This window comes from Manis pentadactyla, chromosome 14 (assembly GCF_030020395.1).
Source record: "Manis pentadactyla isolate mManPen7 chromosome 14, mManPen7.hap1, whole genome shotgun sequence".
In the NCBI taxonomy this organism is placed as follows: Eukaryota; Metazoa; Chordata; class Mammalia; order Pholidota; family Manidae; genus Manis; species Manis pentadactyla.
Genome location: NC_080032.1, coordinates 85,734,207 through 85,759,290, shown reverse-complemented (window position 1 = coordinate 85,759,290; position 25,084 = coordinate 85,734,207).

The following is a 25,084-nucleotide window of genomic DNA, read 5'->3' as shown; positions in this document are numbered from 1 at the left end:
AATAAGGTTTTAAAAGCCTTAGGTCAGCTAAAATTACCTCCTGAAGCCAGAGGAAAGTAATTTTAGACACTGGTGTTTTTGAGAGTGCAAAGGTTAGTAACTGCCCGGAGAAGGAGGCAGGGTCAGGGAGGCTAAGGCAGTTGAAACAGCAGCTGACCTGTCCCAGAGCTCCATTCTCCGGACTAGAGCTCTTTGGTTGGGAAGAAATGAATGAAATCTCTGGGAGAAATGCAGCTCAAGTTTCTTTTTTCCCCATCCTTGCCCAACACCAACAATCCTGATTCTGGGGTTGGAGTCCACAACCACTGTCGATACCTGTGTGCTCTGCTTTGCTCTTTTGAGCACTGTTAGCAGAGGGAAGGGGGCCATACATCTGACCTGACAACTGTTTCAAAGGATACTAATTTTTATTTTCCCATTATGTTATTTTGGTGTTATATGTGTATGTATCGTGTCTGGGTTATTATATGTACTCTGTTACACACACACACACACACACACACACACTATATGTATGCTATTCAGGATTAAAAGTTAATCCTCCTAAGTCATCACTTTCATCATAACACGCTCCTGTTCAAGCTGTGATTGTTTTCCTGCTATTTAAATACTGAGTCAAAACCCCAATCTGGAAAATGGGCTGATAATAGGATTTGTGTCATGGGATGTAATTAGGATGACAGTTAATGCAGTAAACTTTTTAGAACAGCACCTGGGACATAAAAAGGGGTTACTAAAGGTTCACTATCTGTACCTTCTCCTCTTCATTCTTATTGCTTTACAACTATGTCTTTGAACCTCTTTTTGAAAGAAAATGCTCTCTCCTCCATCTCTCTCCTGCTTCATTTTTTCCATTCCACATTTACAGAAAAGCTCTTTAAAACCCTTTCTCACAGGTTCTCCACTTCGTCACCTCTCCTGATGAGGTCAGTTCACTCCAGTCACCACTCATAGAGGCTCTTCCTCCCCAAATCACTAAGGACCATCACTACTTGAGCAGGCAGTGGTCCTTAGAAGGCTGCTTATGAGAGCGTGAGTTGCCTAGGAGGCTGGGCCAGAGGGATGGACAACACACTGTGGGTAATGCAGAGCAAGTCTTGTGTCTGGACAATGGGTGGTGCCTCCCACCCCACCCCACCCCACCCCACCCAAAGAACATCTAGTGCCTCTCACGACAGGGCCTGGCATTTGAATACCAGCAGCACTGGGACGATGGTGGCCAGAGGTTTTTGGTTTTGTTTCATGCAGCAATAATCTTAAGAGGAAGGCCACACCTCTCCCACCCTCCCCAAATTCACACACACACTGATGTAGTGCGATCATCCTGGGAATCTTCTACACCCCCATCCCCAGATGGCTAATGGAACAGGAACAGGCTGAAGAGATCTGGATAACAGAGGGATGAGAAGTCTCCCCACACTCACTCCCAAGGTCTCAGGCTACTGTAGGTCGTCCCCAAACCTCTGCCTGGGATTGCCTAAACAGGGCTTTGAGCCAGGATACTAACTGAGCAGAGAAACACCTGAATGTTATGGAACACGCTCCTGAAATGAGACCACTTTATTCCAAATGAAACTAAACTATTTTTGGATAGAACTGGATTCACTTGCAAGCATGTTACCCTGCCAGTTTAAGTCCAACACTCCATCAACACCACTGTCCAAGGTAGAGTTGGAATGTGGAAATGAACTACTGGTTACTGAATAAGTAAAAGAACATTCCAGATATGTAGACAGGGATGTACCTGCTCGTTGCACAAATAATTTATTTTAAGCAAATTAGCTTCTAGTCTTCTGGATTTCCAACGCAGATATTCTGAAAGCATTTGCACAAACAGAAGCCAACAGAGAGAAAGGGCTGGATATACAGCGTCAGGCTGAACCAACTCTCTCTCCTCCTCTTCCCTCTGTGTATGTGTGCCAACAGCAGGGAACCAAGGGTCAGATCGTGGTGACGCAGTGACTCAAATAAGGATTGGGCCTTTCAAGGGGCCGCTGGACAGCCAGCAACTTGCAACTCCTGTCAGACCAGACTCCCCCTCCCCCAACCCCTCCACTCACAACACACACCTTCTCATACATCTAATGCCAAGGCAGCTGTAAGAATTAACAGGGAATATGTTTCTTTAGGGTTGTGTTCATGAATTCATAAGAGATATAAAATAACTTGAATGAAGTAAAAATCATATGCTGATCCAATACATAAACATACAATAGATTTTAAGATTTCACCTTAGTGCTTCATTTTCCAGACATTCAGCTTTATGTAAAAGGACTTGATTTTTAAGCAATTGTTGTTTTCTAATTCCAAATAGAGAGAGTGCTAAAATTTACCATTCCATATTCACAAGTAGAGGTACCACCATGACGTTCTCTTTGCCGGACCTCGGCAACTTTACAAATGGAAAGGATCTTATATTTTCTAAGGACAGCTTCTTGCAGCTTCTAGAGCAGCAGAATCAATTGTTCTCGAATTCTCATTTAGCAAGGTTGGAAGCAAACCTGGGAATATATACCTTTCAAAGCGCTACCCAGGGTGATCAAAAAACAAAATTTTTTCACCTGCTTAAATATTAGGTTGGAATATCTAAAAGGGCCATTTTATAGGTAAAAAACTGTCATATATCGCCCTTTTCATATGGTTCAATTATAATGAACACAAGAAATTGCCAGTTTGGGCTCTCGAACTGGAGTCCAACGCTCAGGAATTCTGATTCAGTGGGCACGGGAGGGTAATGGACATCAGCATTTCAAGGAGTTTCCTAGATATTTGAGAAGCGCTTCAAATGTTTGGGGACCACTGATTCGTGCCACTGTTTTGGCTCCAGGTTGATTCCCCATTATTTATGTGTAATTATTCATTACTTCATATGCTTATTAAGAATTTTTGGAAAACCAAATTAAATCAAAACAGAGGAAAAGTTTTCCAGAGCCTTCAATTACCATCTTCCCTTTTCTGTCTGACGAGCTGCAGTTCATTGCCCCTTTGTTCCTGTCACCTTAGTCAGTGGGAAAAAAAGGACGTTTTTCTTGGGAGAAGAGGGGAAGCAGGCGAAAAAGCTGTAGCACAGGAAGCTAAGGTGCTCTTCTCTTGCATCAGTGAGACAGAGGAGAGGGCCCGCCTGCAAACCACGAGAAACTGAAAACGAGGACCCCACACACCTACCCGCCAAGGGCTGTCTCGAGAATTGAAGAGTCCCGCTCATGTGACCACATGCCAAGACCCACATGTGACTTTTTCACGCGATGTGATTGAAACTGTCATTTTGGAGTGTGCAGAAAGGAGCACATACTGAGTTAGTTACTCAGAGGGTGAGGAGAAAGCAGAGGGAGAGAATGTACTACTGTCGTCCATATTTACACAGTAAGATGCATCTGACAAAGATGATACTGAGGAAATAAAATAAAGTAAATTGTTTGAGATATTTTATCACCAAACCACAGACCAAGAGCATCTTGCAGGACCTTATAAGGAAAGGCTGATGAAAAACAACATTCATTAAATGTTTACTCAATCAGCTAATGGTCTAAGTGTGTTTAATCTACCCTGATGACCCTTGAAGACTTAGGTGTTTTATTCCTTTTCTGTAGGTGGAGAATCTAAAACTCAGAGGTGTTAAATAACATGTCCAAATCGCATAGCTGTAAATGACAGAGCTGAAGTGTGCCCTGATCCACGGTGATTCAGTCGGTGCTTGACTACTGTCAGCTTAGAGTCATGTAACTCTTGGTTACCCGGGCAATTGAGAAAGGAATGTGATTTGTATCATACTGGTGATAAGCAAAGTTAGAAACCTAGAATGAATGTTTAGGTTTCATTCTGATTGCTTCTTCATAGCAAAATTACATCCTCAGTTAATTTTACAAGACTGAGAATGCATTAGATTGGTTTGACTTTAAACTTGCCCTTTCAGGTCACAAATAACGCATTTTCTTAAAGTTATATTTCTGTGGCAGAGATGGCTGGCTATTCACCAAAATCCATTATCCTCTTCTTTCAGGGCCTATAGCTGGTATACACTTTCTTGCTATCCTTTCATTTATGTGAGGCTGAATTCTAGCCAATAGAATGTGAGGAGACAAGGTGTATCTTCCCCGGGGAAGGAGGGAGGAGACATTTTAAAAAATCCCTCTTTCCTCTGTTGCCAGGAAAGGAGGTGTTAATGAGGTCCCAGGGAATGCTGAGCCTCAAGGGGAAAAGAGTCTCATATCCTAACCCCTAATCAGGAAACTCGCTTTGAAGTCTTTCAGAGAAACACACTTGCATTGCGTTTGAGCCACTGAATATACTTGTGACAATTTGCAGTACAACTTTCCCTAACAAAATATTAGATGACTTGGCATTAAAAAAAGCAAACAAACACTGGGGTTCGATTTGGTGCCCCCTACCTACTGTAAGACCATGATACATTAATCTGACTTCTCTGTTTCTTCTGTAAAACAGAAATAATGATTTCCACTTCATGGAATTCCTGTAAAGATTACACTGCATTATATATATGAAACTGCTTTATAAATTATAATCACTGAGCAAATGTGTAACTTGGAGCGTATAATTTTCAAGAGTATGTTTCCTTCTCAGTCCAGAAAAATTTTCCTTTCATTTTTGTAACACTTTTAGTAAGACATAATTTAAATACTATAAAATTCATGCATTTTAAGTGTACAATTCAAAGAGTTTTAATATACATAAAGACCATATACATAGTCATTACTATATCTAATTCTAGAATCTTTTCATTACTCTGCAAATACATCGTGTACTCATTTACAATCACTTCACATTCCCATTCCCAGTCCTAGATATTTACTAATCTACCTTCTCTATATATAATTGTGCCCTTTCTTTGTCATTTCCTATAAAAGGAATAATACAATTTGTGTTCTTTTGTGTCTAACTGCTTTCACTGTGCATAATGTTTTTGAGGTTCATCCGTGTGGTAGCATGCCTGGATAATTTGTTTCCTTTCTTTTGCCAAGTAGATTTCTATTCTATAGATACACCAAATATTGTTATCCAGTTGATGAAAATTTAGGTTGTTTCCAATTTTTAGCTCTTTTGAATAATCCTGCTGCAAATATCCCCGTACTTTCATTGGTGTGGACCTATGTTTTAATTTCTTTTGGGTAAGGACCTAGGAATGGGATTGCTGGATCATATGAAAACTCTGTTTAACATTTCAAGAAAATACCAAATTGTTTTCCAAAGTGGGTGTACCCTTTACATTACCACCAGCAACGTATAAGAATTGCAATTTCTCCATATCCTTGCCAACATTTGCTATCTGTCTTTTTTATTATAGTCATCCTACTGTGTGAGAAATAATAGCTTACTGAGGTTTTGATTTGCATTTCGTGGGTGGTTAATAATGTTGAACATCTTTTCATGTGCTTATTGGTCATTTGTATGTCTTCTTTGAAGACATGTCTATTTAGATCCTTTGCTCACTTTTAAATTGGATAATTTGCCGTGTCCAAATTCATCTTTTTGCATATGGATAGCCAACTCCCCCAGAACCAACTTTTGATTTCTTTCTTTCCCACTGAATTTCTTGATACCTTTAATGAAAATTAACTAATCCAATGGAAAGGCTTACCTCTGGGCTCAATCCTATTCCACTGATCTCTTTGTCTATCCTTATGTCAGAACCACACTCTCTTAATTACTGTAGCTTTGTAGTAAGTTTCAAAATTCAGAATATCAGTGCTTCCACTTTGTTCCTCTCTTAAAATATTATTTTGGCTCTTCTGGGTTCCTTAATTTCCATAGGAATTTTAGGGTTAGCTATTCAATTTCCATTAAAAAGTCAGCTGGAATTTTGATAATGATTGTATTTTATCTGTAGACCAATTAGGAGAGTATTGCCACCTTAAAAATATTAAATGTTCTAATCCAGAGACATACGTTTCCATTTATTTAGATCTTCTTTAGTTTGCTCGATAATGTTTTATAGTTTGCAATGAGCATGACTTGCACTTTTTATTTCACTTACTCCTCTAAGTATTTTATTGTTTTGGAAGCTACTGTGAATGGAATTGTTATCCTAATTCTGCATTTTCAATGCTACTGAATGTCCCTTTCTCTTGATTGATATTGTCCTGTTTCTAATGGTTTTACCATTCCCTCCTCTTTCTCTTATTCCTTCCCTCCCTCTTTCTCACACACAGTGAACTCTATCCATGGCATTTGTTAACATAGTAGGTGGAAAGCCCCTTTCCTCACAGTATGAACTCATGATTATGGCCACGTCCTTATTTCAGTACAGTAGAAGGCAAATTCTTTTCCCTGGCACAAGACAGTAACTATAAATTAAATAATTATTTTTGAATGACACCAAACAACTCCCAATCCAATTTATATTGACAAACATGCACACTAAAAGGGGGCTTGCCACATGGCTAAGGAAACAGTCATTAAAATTCCCCAAGTTTTAGTTAATACATGAGTTTTTAAAAAGTAAAAATTATTTTTAAAAATGTTATTAAGAAAGGGGGAAGTTCTCTATTCTGGATGCCTCTACAAAGAGCATATCTTCTGTGATGAGGGGATGATGATGTTGACGGTATTTGGGAAAACTTCCTCCTTGTCTTGCTTCCTTCCTCTGAATGGCGCTCAGTTACTGTAACTCAGGGCTTCTCCTCTACTCTCTACTCATTCTGCCTCTGGGAGGGCAAACGAGTTGTCATAAAGGTACGTTTGGGAAGAATAACTGGGCCAGAGGGTGCTGCCAGCTACAGGAGGCCCCAGTCCTTCTCTACACCCCGTGGTTTGCTGCTCAGGGCTGTCTCAGAGGGGACCTGCTGTGGGGTGGGGGAAATCAATTTAATTCTACAGTTTCAGGCCACAAACCAGTGATAAAGGGAATATTTTGCCTTCTGTGTTTACTCTTTGTTTCATAATTCATTGTTTAATAATCTGTGGGTAAGGAATTCTGTTTCCTGGTGGTTCCCTCAGAAATTCCAGCAATAATACCAATCATAATAAGAAGAATTAGCTAATATATATCAAACATACTTCTTAGATGACAAGTATCACTTGAAAATGTTACAGATTTAGGAACATACTTGTAATATCTCTGTTTCATAACAGTTGCTATCATTCATTTTATACATGGAATAAACCTGGAAGCACAGAGAGGTTAAGTGATCTGTTCAAGGTGACAGAGCTAATAAATACCAGACCCAGGATATAAATCCAAGCAGTTTAACTCCAGAACCTGTGCCCTTACCACTGCTGATACTCCTAAATGTGCAATTTTTATTTTCATTTTGCCAATAAGGAAACTGAAGCACAGAGAAGTTACTTTGCCCAAGTTTGCACAGGAAAGGAGTGGAGGAGTGAATAATGAAACAAACAGCTCACACTCAATCTCCTGAGTTCTGGTAGGTGTAGATGTGGAGGTTCTGGGTCTGAAAAGAGAGAGTGGGGAGGTAAACTCTCTCAGGCCATGAGTAATGCTGATTCAGAGAAGGAAACTAAAGCTCAGGGGTGTTCTGCGCAGGTCCCGCAGATGAGAGGTTCCTGAGTGGACGTTCTCACCCATGGCACGAGGCACTGTCCCTACCACTGCTGTCTCCACGCGACCTCCACGTCCTACGAGGGTACTTGCAACGAAACACCCACTTAGATGAGGTTTCATTTCTGCTTTTGTGAACAAAAATGAGGCAATGTTTGGAAATGATACTCTTTTAGGTTTATATTTGGCATTTCTGTGTCTGACTTTGAGGAAGAATGACTGGACAACTACTGTGATTACTCCAGAGTATTTAAGATGCTCTGTGGAAGGGGGATCACTGGGGTGACGGACAGCTGTGTACCTCCAGCCCAGGCTGACCAAGAAAGCATGCTTGCTAATCGGCTCTACTTACTACCAGTCACTGAAAAGTAGTCAGCTGCTCTTCTGCTTTAACTGTTTGTGTCTCTCAGGGAAGCCAAATACGCCTTTTCTGCTCTGAAAATCATGCAGAAACCGAAATGTCAAAAAGTACAAAGATGAGAAGGGAGGTGTTATGCAGAGTGAATGTTTCTCTATTTAAAATGTGTCTGTGTTTGTCTATGTGAAAACATATGCCAGCAAGTGTGCTTATTCTAAATGAAATGCAATTCAAGCAGAATTCTGTGGAAGGATGGCTGCAAAATTTGAAAAAAACATCAGTGGCTGTTTTTGAGGAAGGGAATGTCATGTGTGTTTCCAAACTTATATCTGTTGTTTGACAGCCACTGCGAAATGTTTCTTTTATAAGTAGAAACTGTTTAAGAAGACTGAATATCATCCATTTCCTTGGGAGTTAGGATATTCTGTGGCTTCTCCTTTTTCTTCTCCTGTAGCTATGGGCTCCTGACTAGCATGCTCTCTCCCAAACCACTGTTTAGAGGAATACAGCTTAAGTCAAAGAACGGTTTCATTTTTGGAAAAGCCTGGCTTGGTGCTCAGGTCGGGGCTATTCATGTTTCATTAAGGTAATGGAAGAACGGTCTTTTCCTTTTCCTTGAAATCAGATTTTAAACACTCTTTCCTGGCATTGCTGTGCCCTTTCTCATACCTCAGGGTCACGCAAGCCCCACTGCCAAGCAGGTCTCTGTGCTCCGCAGACATTTTATTATTCCTCCCAGGGTTCTGGCATTGAATTTTAAATGGTGTGCCATGAAACATTTTAAGTTATAGTAACAGTTGTTTCTCCCTATGATCAACTACATCAAATTCCACTTATCTTCTCTTGTTTTAGAAAGAGATGTATTCGCACTCCTGATGTGGTTTCGGCCTCTTTGCTAAATCGGTCATCAAACCATCCCTGGAATGTAAATGAAAAGAGTTGTTTTCTTCTTTAAATGATGAGATCCTTTGGGGAAAATAGGTACTATATTAAATATATTTATAAATATAATACATACATATATATATATATGAATCTCAGTGATGTAGAAGTGATGCAGGAAGACATCTCTGGAAAGATCTAGGTAACAGGTGGGGCTGACTCTAGGTAGTAACTATAAAAACTTTCTACTTATTCCTTTATTTAACTTGTGAGCATCTACTCTGTTACCAGCCTGGTCCTAGAAGCTAGTTAAAGAACAGTCAAGAAAACAATGTCCCTCCCCTGATACATGATATGTTGCTGATGGTAGACATGCAAACAAGACATTAGGTTGTTGTAAGTGCTGGTTAGAGAGTAAGGGGGAGCATTACTCAGTCCCAAATATGCTCAGGCAGCATGTTAGGAGGTTCCTTTGCTCTGTAGCATTGAGAACTTGTAGAGCTCTTGATGGGTAGGAGAGCTGGGGTTAAATTAGATACAGAGCAACCAACTAGGAGCCCATGGCTGCTTTTCAAGCAGTTGATAAAGATCGAAGTAAGGCAGTCATGGGATAACCAAGAAATGCAAAGAATCCAGGAAAGACAAAGAAATGGCCTATTAAGTGACTCCTACCATGGTGCAATAAAAACATTAATAACCAAAGTAAATATTAAAAAACAAAAGCTCTGTTCTCCCTTACCACAGAGCACAGAACACTTTATGACCGCAAAGAGAGACCCTTTCTGTGAGCTTCTGAAAGGCGGGAGGAGAAATGACCCCTTCATTAAATACAAGCAAGCAGGCTCTGTTATGTACAGGCGCTGCCTCTGTTTCTGAGAATAAAAATGCCACATCAGACACAATTCCAGACCGTCCTAATTGTTTGACAGAGGAAGTGCTACAAAATGAAATATCTCTCAAATAATTAGCCTGACAAAATCATGTGAAGAAAAATCACTGCAAGGATACAGAGTTTGAGGCCGTCAGTTCTGAGGGGGAGGAGGCCTGGGGATGGTCAGGCATAGCTTACCCAGAGGTCTACATTTGCATTGCTACTTACAGGGTGACAGTTCACTGGACAGAAATGCACTCAAGCGTGTGGCAGAGCCGAGGAGGAGAATGGGTGGGTGGGTGCTGAGAACAGCTCTCCAGGCTGCCCGTAAATTCCAGGGTGTGGTCCTGAAGAACAGCTAGATATTTCTCTACTTTATCATTCATATTTTATATTTTACTATATACTTTATATTTGGGGCCACTGAAACCAGAAGTAGGTTTGATATTATTATCAGCAACCATTTTTATACTAGTATTATGATGTAGTTGACTTAAAAATTTTGGGGGGCTACTCATGTTTTAAGTAAAGATATAAAACTTATACCATAAGGAGCATATAGTCTTCAGGTCATAGCTTGGTGATGTTTTACATGTGCCCGGCTGGTACAGTCACTCACATCAGACAGAGAATTTCCATCACCCAGAAGGTTTCCTCTCCTATTTGCAGTAGATACCATTTCTGCCCAACCACATAGGAGGCTATCACCATATTACTTTTGCCAACATTTGCACCACATAAATGGCATTAGACAAGTGGTATTTACTTTCCTGTGTCTGCCTTGTTTCATTCAACATAACATTTGTGAGAGTCATGCATGATTTTATGCATATTTCTCGTTTTGTAGTATTCTGTTATGGGAATATAGTATAACCTTATTGATCTATTCCCCAGTTGGACATTTAGGGTATTTTTGGGTAACATTGCTGTAAGCACTTACACATGTCTTTTGGGCTACTAGGTTTTAAATATTCCAGTGCAGAGACCAAGGGCAGGCTGCCCCCAGAAGTGCCATTGTGACATGCAGATTATTTTGAGCTGAAAGGCATCAAGGCCCAAAAGACTCTGAAGAAACTTTGAACCCCTGCTTCCCACAACTGCATAAAAATAATTCGGATACAGGAAGTACCCCAGGAGGCGAGCACTACATACAGCTATGTTGCCGCGAACGCGGGTTGCAGTAGGCAGGGAGGGCGTGGCTAAGTCTGCTAAAATTCCTCTGTGCCGCCCCCACCCCCACTGTTTCTCTGAGGCCCATCAAGTATTTATCATTTACTTTTTCATATTCTTGTGAATTACTTCCCTTTTCCTTTGACGTCTCAGACCCCTACCCCCTTCTCCTGGTTTCAAGATAACACAGAGCCCTCCTTCTCCCTGACTGTCTTTGGAACCGGTGCCTATGTCTTCCCCATACCTATGTAATTAGACTGGCCTTTTTTCTCCTGTTAATCTGCCCCGTGTCAGTTTGATTCTTAGACCAGCTAGAAGACCCTCGAGGTGCAGAGGAACTTTCTTCCTCCCAACAGCCGCCTAGACTTGTGATATTTTATATGCATTAATTAGTGTCAGGCTGTCCACATGTCAGGTGTTGGCAATTGCTGTTCACATCCCTAAAACTGTCCCTTGCCTTTTAGTCAGAAGAGCTCCATTTTAGAACCAGCTACTTCTGAAGTACATATACTTCATTATTTCATTTGTCATTATTTCTGGTCATACATTGTACAATTCAAGTTTCAACACAGGGATGCACTGCTGAAATTAATGGCTTGCTAGTGAGCATAATGAATGTTGGAAATGAAATCTCATTGGTGAAATCAGTGAAAATAAAGATAAGAATATTCGCTAAAACACTTCAGACACACACTCCACATTAATTGAACAGGTTGCATGCATCTAGCAAGTCCTGCATGTGTGCTTCAGAGGAGTGCTTGAGACTTGATTCTTAAAGAATCCTTTGTGCATCTATTGGCATTGAGGGTTTTGGCTGGCTATAGAATTCTGCATCTAGAATATAATTGACTTGTCTCAAACTATTCATGCAAGATCAGGTCAGTGCCTAAAGAAAGACAGAAAGATGGAAATTTATAGAAATGACAGAACAGGTCATATAAACTACTCTTCTTTCTTCTAAAGAATATTGATTCAGCAACTGTTGGTATGCGGTAAAATTGCTCTGATCTTGGCTTTTATTGTAACCTGCTGGTATGGCTGTGCGACAGCAGTCAACATTACCTTCCTGTAATTATTGATGAAAATCCTTTTTCACTAAAAGCTCCTTAAAACTGTGCATGGCCAATTTGATTTAGGACGTGTAATAGTGTGGATTCTTGGCCCCAGTCCTCCACTCTTCGCTGTAGTCAGGCCCTGTGCTGGGTATTTTCTGCAGTTGCAACAGTTTGATCCCCTATTCTTGGTTTTAGGTTCACCAAGTGTTTGATTTGGCCAGTGAGATGTTGGAAGACCTTAGGAAAGCCAGGGGTTTCCAATGCCAGCCCCACAAGAAGAAACATGCTCCAGCTAATCCACTGGTCCAGGACAATGAGCAGTGGGGAGCAGAATCTCCTAGTAACATCAACCTGAGATGCAGCCTCCCCAGATGACCCAGAGATCCGTGAGAATAAATGATTGTAAGTCACTGAGTTTTGTTCTCGTGTCTCTATGGAGTCAGGATTATTGAGGTGTGATATTGTGGCAGTAAACAAACACACTCTTTTGAGGTGTAGGCCTTTCTGCATTTTGGAAAATGTACGCAGTCACATAATCACCATCACATTCAAGATCTAGGACATTTCTATTCCCCAAAAAGATCCCCTTGTGGTCTCTTTAGACACTTTTCTTCCCTCACCCTCAGTCCCTGGCAGCCAGTGATCTCTTTTCTGCAGTTTTGATTTTGTTTAAACTGCCATGTAAATGGAATTATATGGTATGAAGCCTTTTTTCTTTTCTAAATTTTGCTTCTTTCACATAGCATAATACATTTGACAGTAATTAATCAGTAGATCCTTCTTCTGGAAGAACAGTATTTCTGAACAGTATTCCATTGTATGCATTTAACAGTTTGTTTTCCCATTCACCAGTTGACAGACACTTAGATTATTTCTATTTTTAGATATTAAGAATAAAACTAATAAATATTTTACTTGCATGTTCTTATGTGGACACACAATTTGATTTATTTTGAGTAAATGTCTAGAAGCAGAATGGCTGTTTGTTAAATGTATGTTTACCTGTATAAATATCTCCCAACCTGTTTTCCATGGTGACCAAACCATTTTGCATTCTATGAACAATGTATGAGGGTTCCAGTTGCTTCACACCTTCCAGAGCTCTAATTTCAGCTTTGAGGTGTTTGGCTGTCCTTGTTTGGGCTTATATAGCCCTTGTTACAGGTGTGGAGACTGTGTCACTGTGGCTTTAATTTGGATTTCCCCATTGACTAATGGCGTCGAATGTCCTTTCATTTATTTCCCATCCATATTTAAAGTTCTTCGTCTTCTTCGGGTAAGGATTTGTTTTAAATCTTTTGCCTATTTTTCATTTGGTTTTTTTTTTCCTTATCCTTCAGTTTTGTGAATTCTTTACACATTGTAAAGACCAGTCTTTTGTAATGTAGGCACCCCCATAAAGTAAGAAGATGCCACCTTAATGAAAAAACCAGTGATGAAAACTGATAGGCAGTTTGTGCCTCAGAACACACAAACACATGGAATCACTGACCGGCTGTCATTTTAGGCCACCTGCAGCAAGACGGAAGGGTCCACATTTCACCCTTCTCCTTATTTTATTCAACTTTTAAAATCTTAGTGGCACACAGTGGCAGGACACAGCTGCAGACGATCATAAGGTTTTGTTTTACATGCATGTTAAACGACACTTGGCAATAGCTCTCTTGTCGGTCATTGCTTCAAAGAGACGGTTTCTCGAACATCACTTTTTTTCCCTGTCACTTAGCAACACCGCTTATTTTGCTAGCAAGGTGCCCATAATGGATATTGACTTGACCAGAATCGCATCCTTAAACAAAGAGGACATGAAGGAGAAGCCTTTGGGGCCCTAGGTTGGCTCCAGGACCAGCACAGGGCCCTTACTGTCACTGATACTAAGATATGAATCAAACATTCTGTTTCACCTTTGATGACTTGTTTTGTTTGTAAGGACACTGATCGTTTTGCTCCAGCAGCTGCATGTCAGCATTTACCTTTCTTAGGAAGAATCATTCTGTGACTTGCCTCAAACTGGTTTTCCAACAGGAAAATATTCTACTGTATTACTTAAAGTACGTTGAAACAGCTTGGCTTTACTGAAGAACGCCTCTAATTACAATCAAAATATTAGGAAAGAGTGTCACAAAATTGTGAACATCTATACACTTGAAAAATTGAACACACTAAGTACTTGAAATGATATGACACATGCAGTAGTATTTGGAGCATGTTTCATGCCGTTGACTGTGTACACACTGCAGCCATTCTTCCCTCCTCAAGATTTCTTCTTGCTGACTTACCTCCCATTAGAGAAGCTAAACATATTGAATAATCACCTTTTTAGCTTCCAGGGCAGTAGGAAATTCGAATGTGACACAGTCAAGGCTACTGGGATCGAAGGGAGAAGTCTGGCTCAGTTTCTGGGGGAAAAAATGTCTTTCTTAATAAAATAGGAGGAAACAAGGGAGGAACAACCTAAGACAGGCACAGTTGCAGGGGGGCCATCAGGTGAGAAATTGGGGATCAACAGAGGTGAGGCTTAGAACCTCACCCCCCCTGTTCTGAGAGAAATCTTCTGCATACGTGGATGTTTTATTGCCCTGGTCTAGCTTGGATTAACACATAGTCTACAGGCACACACCTGATCATCTACATTTGCTCTCTTACAACACTAAACTATGTTTTCTACCTTTATCTTGTATCTACCTACCACTTCAGCATTTTATTAAAAATAATAATAATAAAGAGAGAAATGTGGTATCCACATATAAATCAAGTATAAAAACCAAATGAGTATTCATATTTGAACTGTTTAGAGTTCATAATGCATGAGCAAAACCAAAAGTTTCTGTGATGACTGCCCTTGTACTGTTCACTATGTAACTTATTCATTATGTAAGAATTTGTTCTCCATGTAAGAACTTGTTTGTTATGCCTCAGAAGATTGGAGACTGACGAAAATTAGGCTTGGGGTGGATTAATGATTGTGCATTGAGCATTGACTCCCCTATACAGAATTTTATTGTCGTTAACAACCATTTGATCAATAAATATGAGAGATGCCCTCACAAAAAAAAAAAAAAAAAAAGGACAGACTTCCAATGGTAAAATAAATAAGTAGCTGGGATGTAATGTATAGCATAAGGAATATAGTCAAGATATTGTAACAGCTTGGTAGGGTGATAGCTGGAACCTAGAATTATGTATATAAATGTTCTACCACTGTGTTGTACACTTGAAACTAATGTAATGTAATACTGTGCGTCAACTACCCTTCAATAAAAAATAATTATTTAAAAGAAAAAAATAAAATAAAATAAAATAGGAGGAAAATTTCATTTGCCCTTGGATATTGCCATTCCATGCCCTTCCCAAGAGTGTGGCAACCATCTTCAACTATGAAGTGCTGAGCCCGGAGATTGTCAATGAAAGAAAAGTTTAAGTGATTCAACTAGAGTTTAGAGACTTTATTCGTCAGATAAACATGGAGGAGCATCTGACCAGTGAGTCTGTGAGTCCAAGAGGGATTGTATTTTACAGGCTGAGAAGAGCAGGGTATGGATCCTGGCGGTTTGGCTCAGGTAGGAGTTTTCACTGGACAGTGGAAGATTATTCTGTCTTTTGTTTTAATTTTAACGTCTCCTGCTTGTGATCATCAGTGAAATCCAAGAAGGATGCTTTTCAGAGCTGCTTTATCTTTTAAATTAAAGTATCATTGATATACGATCTTATGTTGGTTTCTGTTATACACAAGGTCAGAGGCGCTTTTATAAGCCTTGACGTTTGTCTGTTCATGTTCATAGTAGAGGGCGGGAATAAAAAAATAAACACATAAAAGGTGGGAGTGCGAGGACAAGGAGGCAAAGGAGGCAAGGGAAACTGGATTCGCTCTTTACGTCCGTGTTCATCCTTGTGCCGAATGGAGCCAGGACACCAAGGATGCTGCAGCGGGGAAATGGGTCCTGATGATGTTGCTGAGCAACTGAGCCGACGCTAGAGGCAGCAAGAGCTTTAAAAAGATACGTCTGCTTAGGTCCATGAAGGATAACGGCCCCATCTGAACGTGAACTGACTTGGGACATTCATGACATCTACAAAATCCCTTCACAGCAGCAACTAGATTCCCGAATAAATGTGAGAAGATGAGCCGTGGGGAGAATCTTACCTTGCTGCCTGTATAAATTTACATGCACTGAAATGCACAAACCTTAACTGTACGTTTGCTAAGGATTTTCCCTAATTCCCCACCCCCAGCTTTATGGTGGTAAAGTTTGCCTATAAAATGTATCCAGTTTAAGTGCGTAAGGTTGATGAGTTTTGACAAATGTAATACTCATGTCACCCTCACCACAGTTAAAACGTAAACATTTCCATCATTCCAGAACTTCCTTCCCTCTTGCTCCTTTGCAGCGGACCCTTTCTCCTCCTCACCGGCCCAGGCAACCACTCAAAACAGTCCGACCAAATATTAAGCCAATAAGTAGTAGTATAGCAAATAGCTCATGATAAAAGTCCATAAACAAACAATAGATTAGAAAAAAATATTAACAAAAATGAAAAACAGGCCAGCCAAAAAGAAGACAAAATGGGCAGATAGGAAATACACAAAAAATAGCTAATAAAATAACCAAAAGATGCTTCGTCTTCATAGTGGTTAGGAAAAATACAACCTCAAACAACAATAAAATATCACTTTTTTACCAATATACTGTAAAAAAGCACAATCAGTAGTAATTCTAAGTTGGAGAAGGCAGGAAAATGGTGAAATGTGAATTGCTACAGACTTTCGATAAAATAATCATCTAGTGATAGTCATTAAAGTTAAATCTACTGACTAAGGTGGCCTTGATGTTTCCGTGAGTTTGACTAAACTTCAGACGGGTGTCTTCCTGCCCCCTGGCCCCTGTCCCCCTTCTCACTGTGGCCCTCACCGAATCCAAACGTCCTAACTACAGAGGTCCCTCCTCTCCCTTTTCTTAGAGCATTTACTCTAGAAAACTTCTAATTGTATATTGTTTCTCTGTCTCTTTGAGATGTAAATCTTTTCAAAAGTCTCTTGTCAGTTTTATAACCCAGGACTGTCTTTTCCAAGGACCTGGGAACCATCCCTCTGAAATGGAATAATCCAGGCAGATGGTACCCCACCCCCTATTTCTGTGGGATGGTAGGACCCTAACTGCAGGGAGTGCCTTGTTTAGAGTTTCTCATATCTCTTGACAGCGAGATACGAGAAAACCTACTTTTCTTTTGGGTAAAGCTAATCAGCAAATGCAGAGGGCCTTTGATTCCCCCCACCCCACCCCACCCCATCTTAAAAACTCCTTTTATTTCACCAGACGTGAGCTGACTGAGTCACGTTCCCTCCCCTCTATCGCAGTAGCCTTGAATAAAGTCTTCCTCATCTGATTGACGTTACCCAGTGCAATTTTGCTTTGACACAGCACACACATTCCAGCCTCACAGTCCCACTCCTGGGGACCTTTCCCTTAAAAACAAAAGCAACCAAGCATATATATGCCTCTTTACATCACAGCATTGTTCACTGTAGAAAAATCAGGACAAAAAAATAAGTGTCCTATAATAATTTATGTTTTCTCCATAATGTGAATTATTTTGGTACAATTAAAATAGATTATTTCGGGTTACATTAGTTGAGCTGGAAGAATTTTTGTGATGTGTTATTAAAAGAGAAAAGGAATATGCAGAAAAATTTATATGAAGTATAGGATATTCTATAAAATAAGATTTAGTGAGGATGGAATTTAATTAACACTGGTTACTTTGGTGTGAAGGGAAGAGGAGGGTACAAGATAAGGAAAAAACTTTTTGTAAAATCATGTCTCTACAGAAAGAGCATATGTAATCAAATCCTTTTTATATAAATTTGAATATGTATGTCTACACATGCATTAAGAGATGCTTGAAAGCCTGTTAAAAATAAATTGTGCATTAAAATTAAAGCAAAATGATGAAATATACCTTGACATTTCCCCGACCTACCACGAGTTTAAAGATCTTTCCCTGTTTCTGTTTTTAGACTGTTTACTATAATTTATCATAGGGCTTCACATTGAATAATACTAATTTATTTATGTCTGCTTCTCTCACTAGAATGTAATCCCTTCTAAGCAGAGACTATGTCATTTATTTAATTATCTTCAGCATTTAACACAGCATATGAAATCTGTTAAATGTCAAAGTTTGAGTGGGTTTGAATGAAGCTGATACCAAAATAATTTTAGAACAAATGAGGACATGAGGGTAGTAAGGAGATTAAACGGATCTTTAGAAGGTGATGGAGGAGAATTTCTTCAACATAGTAAAGCTGCATGTACTATAAGGTATAACAATTAATTTTATTCAATTTAACCAACTAGGAATTTGGGATGTGTGTGCCCTGGTGTTCTTTGCCAAGAGACATACAGGTGAAAAAGCTCAAGCCCCCATGCTGGGGTAATTACTGGTCTTGGGTACACAAACAGTGATAAGTAGCATACGGCCTATAAGTGCAACATTAATCATAGCTAACAGGGTGCTACACATTCAAAATGCAGTATCTCACGTCCAAATACTCTATAAGCTTTACAGAATTCTGTATGTTTTAGGCTTTTCATAGTATTACAATCATTTGTATATATTTCTAGTCTCTTCTGTGAAAATATAACTAACTAGTCACTGTGTCTTAATCTGTTTCCTCTTCAGCAATGTGCACGGTTTCTTACTGCAGTCATTTCCAGACTCTGTTAACTGAAGGAACAGGTGAATGCAGAAATGAGGTAATGATTGTCAGCCATAGTGCAGGGGTTTTCAAACAGTCGTGTGTAGTGGGTGAGCCTGGGGAGGTTTTGACGTTGTTCATCTGTGGGAGGATCAGGCCATCCATGTTCAGCCCTTGAGTAACTGCTGATGCAGCGGGGGCTCAGGCCAACCACTGAGGAGTTCTGGCATAGACTGTAAGGCTTTGGCACACTTCGTGATCTTGTCTGATCTTGGAAAGCAAAGACAGTCAGGACTTTATTGTGCCGTAGCACTTCCACTCTTTTTCTCTAGTTGTAACTGCCCAAGTGGGGCACATCTATAATATATGTTGGTAAGCCGGAAAAATCATGTGTAGCGCATATTCCCCACATTAGAAATAATTTATTTAATAGCCTTCTAGATTACCCAAACCCTCAAAGCCTCAAACCATATTATAACATAAGTTCTGACACCCCAGGTAAAAAAATATTTTAGGTTTTTCTAAAGGGAATGTCAGTTTTGATAATTGCATTTGCTAGCTACCTTGTCTGGATTTCACCTTTTCTAGTTCTTGTTAAATAAAGGCTATGTAATTTGGTTTCACCATCTCATTTAATATGGTTATTTGAATTTCTTTTTAGCTACTTATCTAGACTGCCTACCAGAAAGTTAATGGGCACTGTCTGCTAGTTTCACATTGGGGGCATTTGGAGAAACAAGCTAACGTGAACTTTACTTTTTATATACTTCTGGAACCAGGAGGAAAATCTCAGAGTCTGGAATCCAAAAGAAGATGCTCTCACTAGAACTCTGGAGCTCCCCAGGTACCACGAAAGGCAAAGTGATTAATGAATACCTCCCTACCCACATCCCCACACCTAAGGAACTGCTGGGTAAATCTGCCTTTTGAAACTTATGCTTATGCTTAGTGGAGAAGAAACAAAAACTGCTGAGAATTTGAAGCAGAAATCAATCCTCACATGAATCGACAGCACAGATTCTCTTACCAATGTGAACTGAAACCCCAGGTTGAAAATCTAAAGTAAGCCGGAAGTCACTTTGACCACGGTCTTGCCAGAAGAAGAATCAAGGTTTCTCTGAAGGAAGCCACACCTCCACTTCAGGACCTCTGAACTTTCCCACGCACCAGTGTTAGGAGGCATCCTGAGTCATCTCTGTCAGGTTTGGGTAAGTCAGGTACAAATGGCATTGAAATTCAACCACACCTAGCAACATTCTCTTCCGCTGATCAAATAATGGTGCTTACATGTGACTTCAATTCCCTTTGCATCACGACTCACAAAATAACCATTTACTAAGTGAAAAAAAACTTCTCTAGCAGGGAATATGAGCAATAAGTAGGAAACCTATCATGGACCTACCTCTCACACATATGCTATATAAGCTTCACATATTAAGGGTTTCCCCTTACAAACTGTACTATCTGTTGGCAGATATTCATGAAATAATTTGCTCATCCATGTTGAATGATTTCAATCACACTATGAGATGCTATTATGTTATTTGATAAAGATATTTTGAGTGTGGTTTGTTTTGTTTTGCTTCTGGTTATTGTTACTTATTATTTAATTTTTAGGCTAGTTTTTAAGCTTCTCCTCAACAATATAATTGGCTCATTTTTGCTTTTAAAAAGTATTGACTGATGTATCTAGTTTGTGTTGCTTCTTGCAAAATTCCTTGAATTTATACTAAAACTCGGTAATTTGAATTTTTCCTTAAAAGTCATTTGTTCATCAAAGTAGTAACTGTGCTAATTTTTAAATTGATAGAAAGCCTTCAATTATTTTAATTACTGGAAGCCCAACTTTATATTTATTTAGCTTGTTAGAGACTAGGGCAAAGGGATCATTGGTCTTAGACAATCTTGATTTAAGATGTCATCTTTATTCAACCTTTACTTTTGCAGTTGTTTATGAAAAAGTTCTCACAATCCCAGATTCACTTGTGTTTGTACTATGAACTTATGTTTTTGATTTGTAATAGAGGCTGTTTAATATTGCTTCTGACATTACTTTTAGTTTGTGTAGGGACACACAGTTGCCCAACTATCATTTCTGACTTTACCTGCATATAAATATAATCAGGGGACTAATTCTGTCTAATGGCACTGGAGTGAGTGTGATGTGTGATATTTGGGGTCATGCCATTTAAATGAAGTTGCTTTCCTTTCCACTCCCCGTCCTCCAATCATCCACTGGGAGCTGGACTGAGATTTGGTGGTAATGAGTCAGTTTCCACCCTGTGGGAGAGGATGACGACCTAGGAGACGTTGAAGCTTTAAGGAGAAGAGGAGTCTGGGTCCCCAGATGACCTCAGCAGACAGAGATTTCATTCTTCCCTGGTCTGCTTACTAGCTAAGAATTTTACAAGAGAGAGATAAAAGTCTTCTATCCTATTTAAATCAATCCTATTTGGTCTCAGTTAAAGCAGAAGAGCAAATATCCCAACAGCTTGTCTATTTATGCTATTATTTTAACTTTTTAAAAAATTTCCATGAACCACTCAAGCCATTAATGTATTATATGCATTGACGTTATAACACAACACTTAATTATAAGAAAAAAATCAAATTTCATAAAATACTCCAGAGTAATAAATGGTAAAAATTTGTACTCCAGAAGAGACTGATGTATTTACTAAAAGGCACTGTGAAAATTCCAACTGCACTGGCTTTATTGTGCAAGAATAATCTTTATTCATGCAAATCATGTATAAAGGGTTTCCATAAAAGGCATAATTAATGTTATAGCTTTCAAGGTTGTGGCTTGTATGTAATACAATTTCTTCAGTCATTTATTTTTCTTTTGGAACTGCCCCTCCCTGCCAACACTTGATTTATGACCAGAAGCTAGCAATGACTTGAAGACCACACTTAAGGAAACACTGGTCTAGGGCTTTTAAACTAGGTTTATGTTTGTGAATTGCATAATCCACGTTCATACTTACATGATCTACGTTCAGGGCAACTATGACATTTAAAAGCATTAAGTAAACATGCATCTGATAAAGCAGTAGTATGTATGGGACAGTTTCTTCATAATTTTCCTTATTTACAAGGCTGTAAACTGCCATCTGACAAGCATATTTACTGTGCAGACATTTTATCTTCCCTCATCAGCATTTAAGGGCTTTGGATTTGAATGTCTTTAGATAGGATCATATCCTCTTGTTCTGCTATGTGCTCGTCCACACTGAACCCAGTTTGGATTCTTCACAAAGTATGTTACCACCCTGGTGCTTAAATAAAGTCAGCATTTGGGATCCTTAGTCTCTCCTATGTGCACACATGTGTGAGTGTCAAAGTCATGGTGGTATTGATGAGTGTGTGTGTGTACGTGTGTGTGTGGAGAGACAGCAGAAATCACATGAGCGCCCACATCTAGCAGCCACCACACATTGGAGAAAAATGTTTACTTTTTTAGTTATTTTCATGTTTAAGACAAAGTTGCAAAAGTTTCATGCCGCCTCAAAGCAATGTTTTTGTTGTTTCTTATTTGTACCAGAGACAGGGAAACCACGCTGGTGTCCTGTGAATGCGATCCAGTGGGGCCACGTGGCCGTGTGGCTCCGTGGACACAGGCACTAATGAGTCTCCTTCAGTTGTTCATTCTGTTATCCACTGAAGCCAGGGAGGACCTGATATTTTAGGCCCGCCTGTTAAGTCCAGAGGGAACAATGAATGTTCAACAAAACTTTTCATTTTAGAAGCAGGATGATAGGCGAAGCTGGTGCATGTTCTGGCCCTACAGTCACTTAGGTTTCTAGTGGTGTGATTTAAACTATGACAAGTGAGCACAGGGTCAGTAACATGACCCATTACCCCCATTACCAAGATTATGGGAAGAGAAACTGGCCTCATCAATGTACTTGGGGCGCTAATATTCTATCTAGCCTTTTGCACAAGATGCAATGACATGGCCAATGGATTTACCCAGAGGCACTCAGTAGGTAGATGCGGCTGTGTTCTCAATTCCTAACACTGGAATGAAGCCATTACTACTCTACTCTTGTAGAAATGATCCCACTCCTTCTACCTTTAGGTGACTTAGGCAGACTTCTGTATCCCTCAACATTGCTCTCATGTAGGAACCCATCACCAAAACCATGTACGGTCGTCCCTTGAATAATGCAGGTGCTTAGGAGTGCTATGCCCCTCACAGTCAAAGATACATGTATAGCTTCTGACTCCCTGAAAATGTAACAAGAGCCTCCTGTTGACTGGAAGTCTTACTTATAAATAGTCGATTAACACATTTTGTGTATCATACGCATTATATACTGTATTCCTATAATAAAGAAGCTTGAAAAAAGCTTTTTCAAAGTGTCACTAATCTCCAAAAAATTTTCCAATATATTTATTGAAAAAAACCAAACCTGTGTTGTTCAGAGGTCAACTGTACATTCATTCATCAATGACTTTGACATCTTGGTTCACATTGTTCATTTCTGTTCTCAAATTCCATCGGTAGTTCAGCAGTAAGTTACTGTCGTTCTGTGACTCTAAGAACATTCAACCCCCCTCTGCCCTAGAAACTCATGCTCATAGCCACATTCTGGACATTACCACTAACAAGCATTTTATCTTTGAAAAGTGGAAAACTAACCTTCTACATATAGTCACATCACTTCCTTACTAGAGTTTTGACCCAATAAAGCCTGTGATCTGAACTCCCCTCTTGGCTCTCAACACGTTAGACTCCTTCCCTTTATTCTGCCCACACAGCCCATCACTCCGCCCAGTCTAATGCCGATGCCCTGAGGGCCCTTGCCTCCCAGCTAGATCCCAGTGACTCTGCCCTGCCCTCTTGTTCCCACACTTTCAAGCAATACTGGAGAGACATCCTGCATCCGTCAAGACTGGAAATACTGCAAATGGACTGTTTCACATTTAAGTTCAGTTTTGTGCTTAGTATCGCTTGACAATATGTTCTGTGTCCCTAATAAGTTGCTTCTGCCATTGCTTAGAACAAATGCTTCCAAAATTCATCATTCTCTGCAATTCCCTAATTCCAACATAGAGCTTCTCCAATGTATCTGAAAGGGCAATACATCTATTATTCTTGAGTTATAAAATAGGTCTGTAAAAGCAATATTTGGCCATGCAGTATTTTCTCAGGGGTCTTTCATGCCAGCAAATATGCAGTTTCCCTAAGGATGTACCTTTGGGATGTAGATGGGGAGTTAGCTAATATATCCCTCATCTGAGATTTCCCCAGAGAAGACTAACCCGTTTAATCCTTTGGTTTATTAAAGACTCAGTCACATCTTTACTCCAGAGCACCATTTATCAAAGCAGCTCAGTGACCTACCAGACCAAGTAGCTTGCAGTTAACAATGTGTTATTCTATTAGTTTGCCTTCTATTAATTATTTCTTATATAATTCACTATGAAAAGAATAGCCAATTTTCATCTATCACTTTAATAACCACAGTGCATATGTACTCAGAATAAAAGATCACAAAATTAATCATCCTCCCTTTTTTCATTTGGAATCTAGTTTTGAGATGAGAAACTTATTAAGAACACAAATAAAAGTGAATTTTTCTTTTTATTGGACACAGGTATATCTCAAAGGACTCAGTTGAAAGAAGTTTAGTCAGACAACATGGGAAGTAATTAATCAAATGACAATTCTCTCTGGTGCTTTTGTATTCCACAGGGGCTCTTTGTTATCTCATCTCTGCTAAATGTATCTGTTTCTAAGAAACAGAATGAGATGTATAACAGCATCATTTAAGTAATTAAAGACACATAAATATAAAGTAGCAATAGTCATTTTGTAAGAGCACAAACAAATAAAAGATGAATATTTCAAAAATTGGAATGGTTGCCTATGTATAGCAGCAAGAAGATTAAGCAGAAAGCACGGAGATGGGAGAAAATCAAACCATCAGACAAAAGAGGGGACTTTCCCCACCTCAAGATTAACATGTGCCATAAACCAAGTAGGGTGATGAACTCAATGCTCTATCTGAGGTCCAAATAAGCTAAGGAACAAAAGTAGAAAAACAAAGACATGGAGATAGGACTTGACATACCTCCCTATTTCCAGGACATTCGTAGCACCTGGCACGTTTAGAGGCTTTGCTGCCTTGGCATGACCTGTTTTCCCTGTTCCTTTTTTCTTTCTCAAATGCAGAGATCTTGTCTAAGCTTTCTAGCTAATCGATGTGATTCTTAGTTAATTCCTTTGCATTTGTCCTTCCATTCCCTCATTTATCAGTTCTATTTAAAAACTGTAGTAAGTATAGCTGGTTCAATAAATTACCAAGTTTGGAATTCGAATCATTCATAAAACTGCAAGTTCTAAATTTTGAAACACATCTTGCCTCAAGATTTGGGGTAAAAATACTGTAGTAGCTCTAAAACTTCTTGGTGAATTGAATCCTTTATCATATGTAGTGATCTTTCTTGATGTTTTTCTTGTCTTAGGACTAATATAACTATCCCATACTTCTTTTGGCTAATATTTACCATGTATATCTTTTCCCAT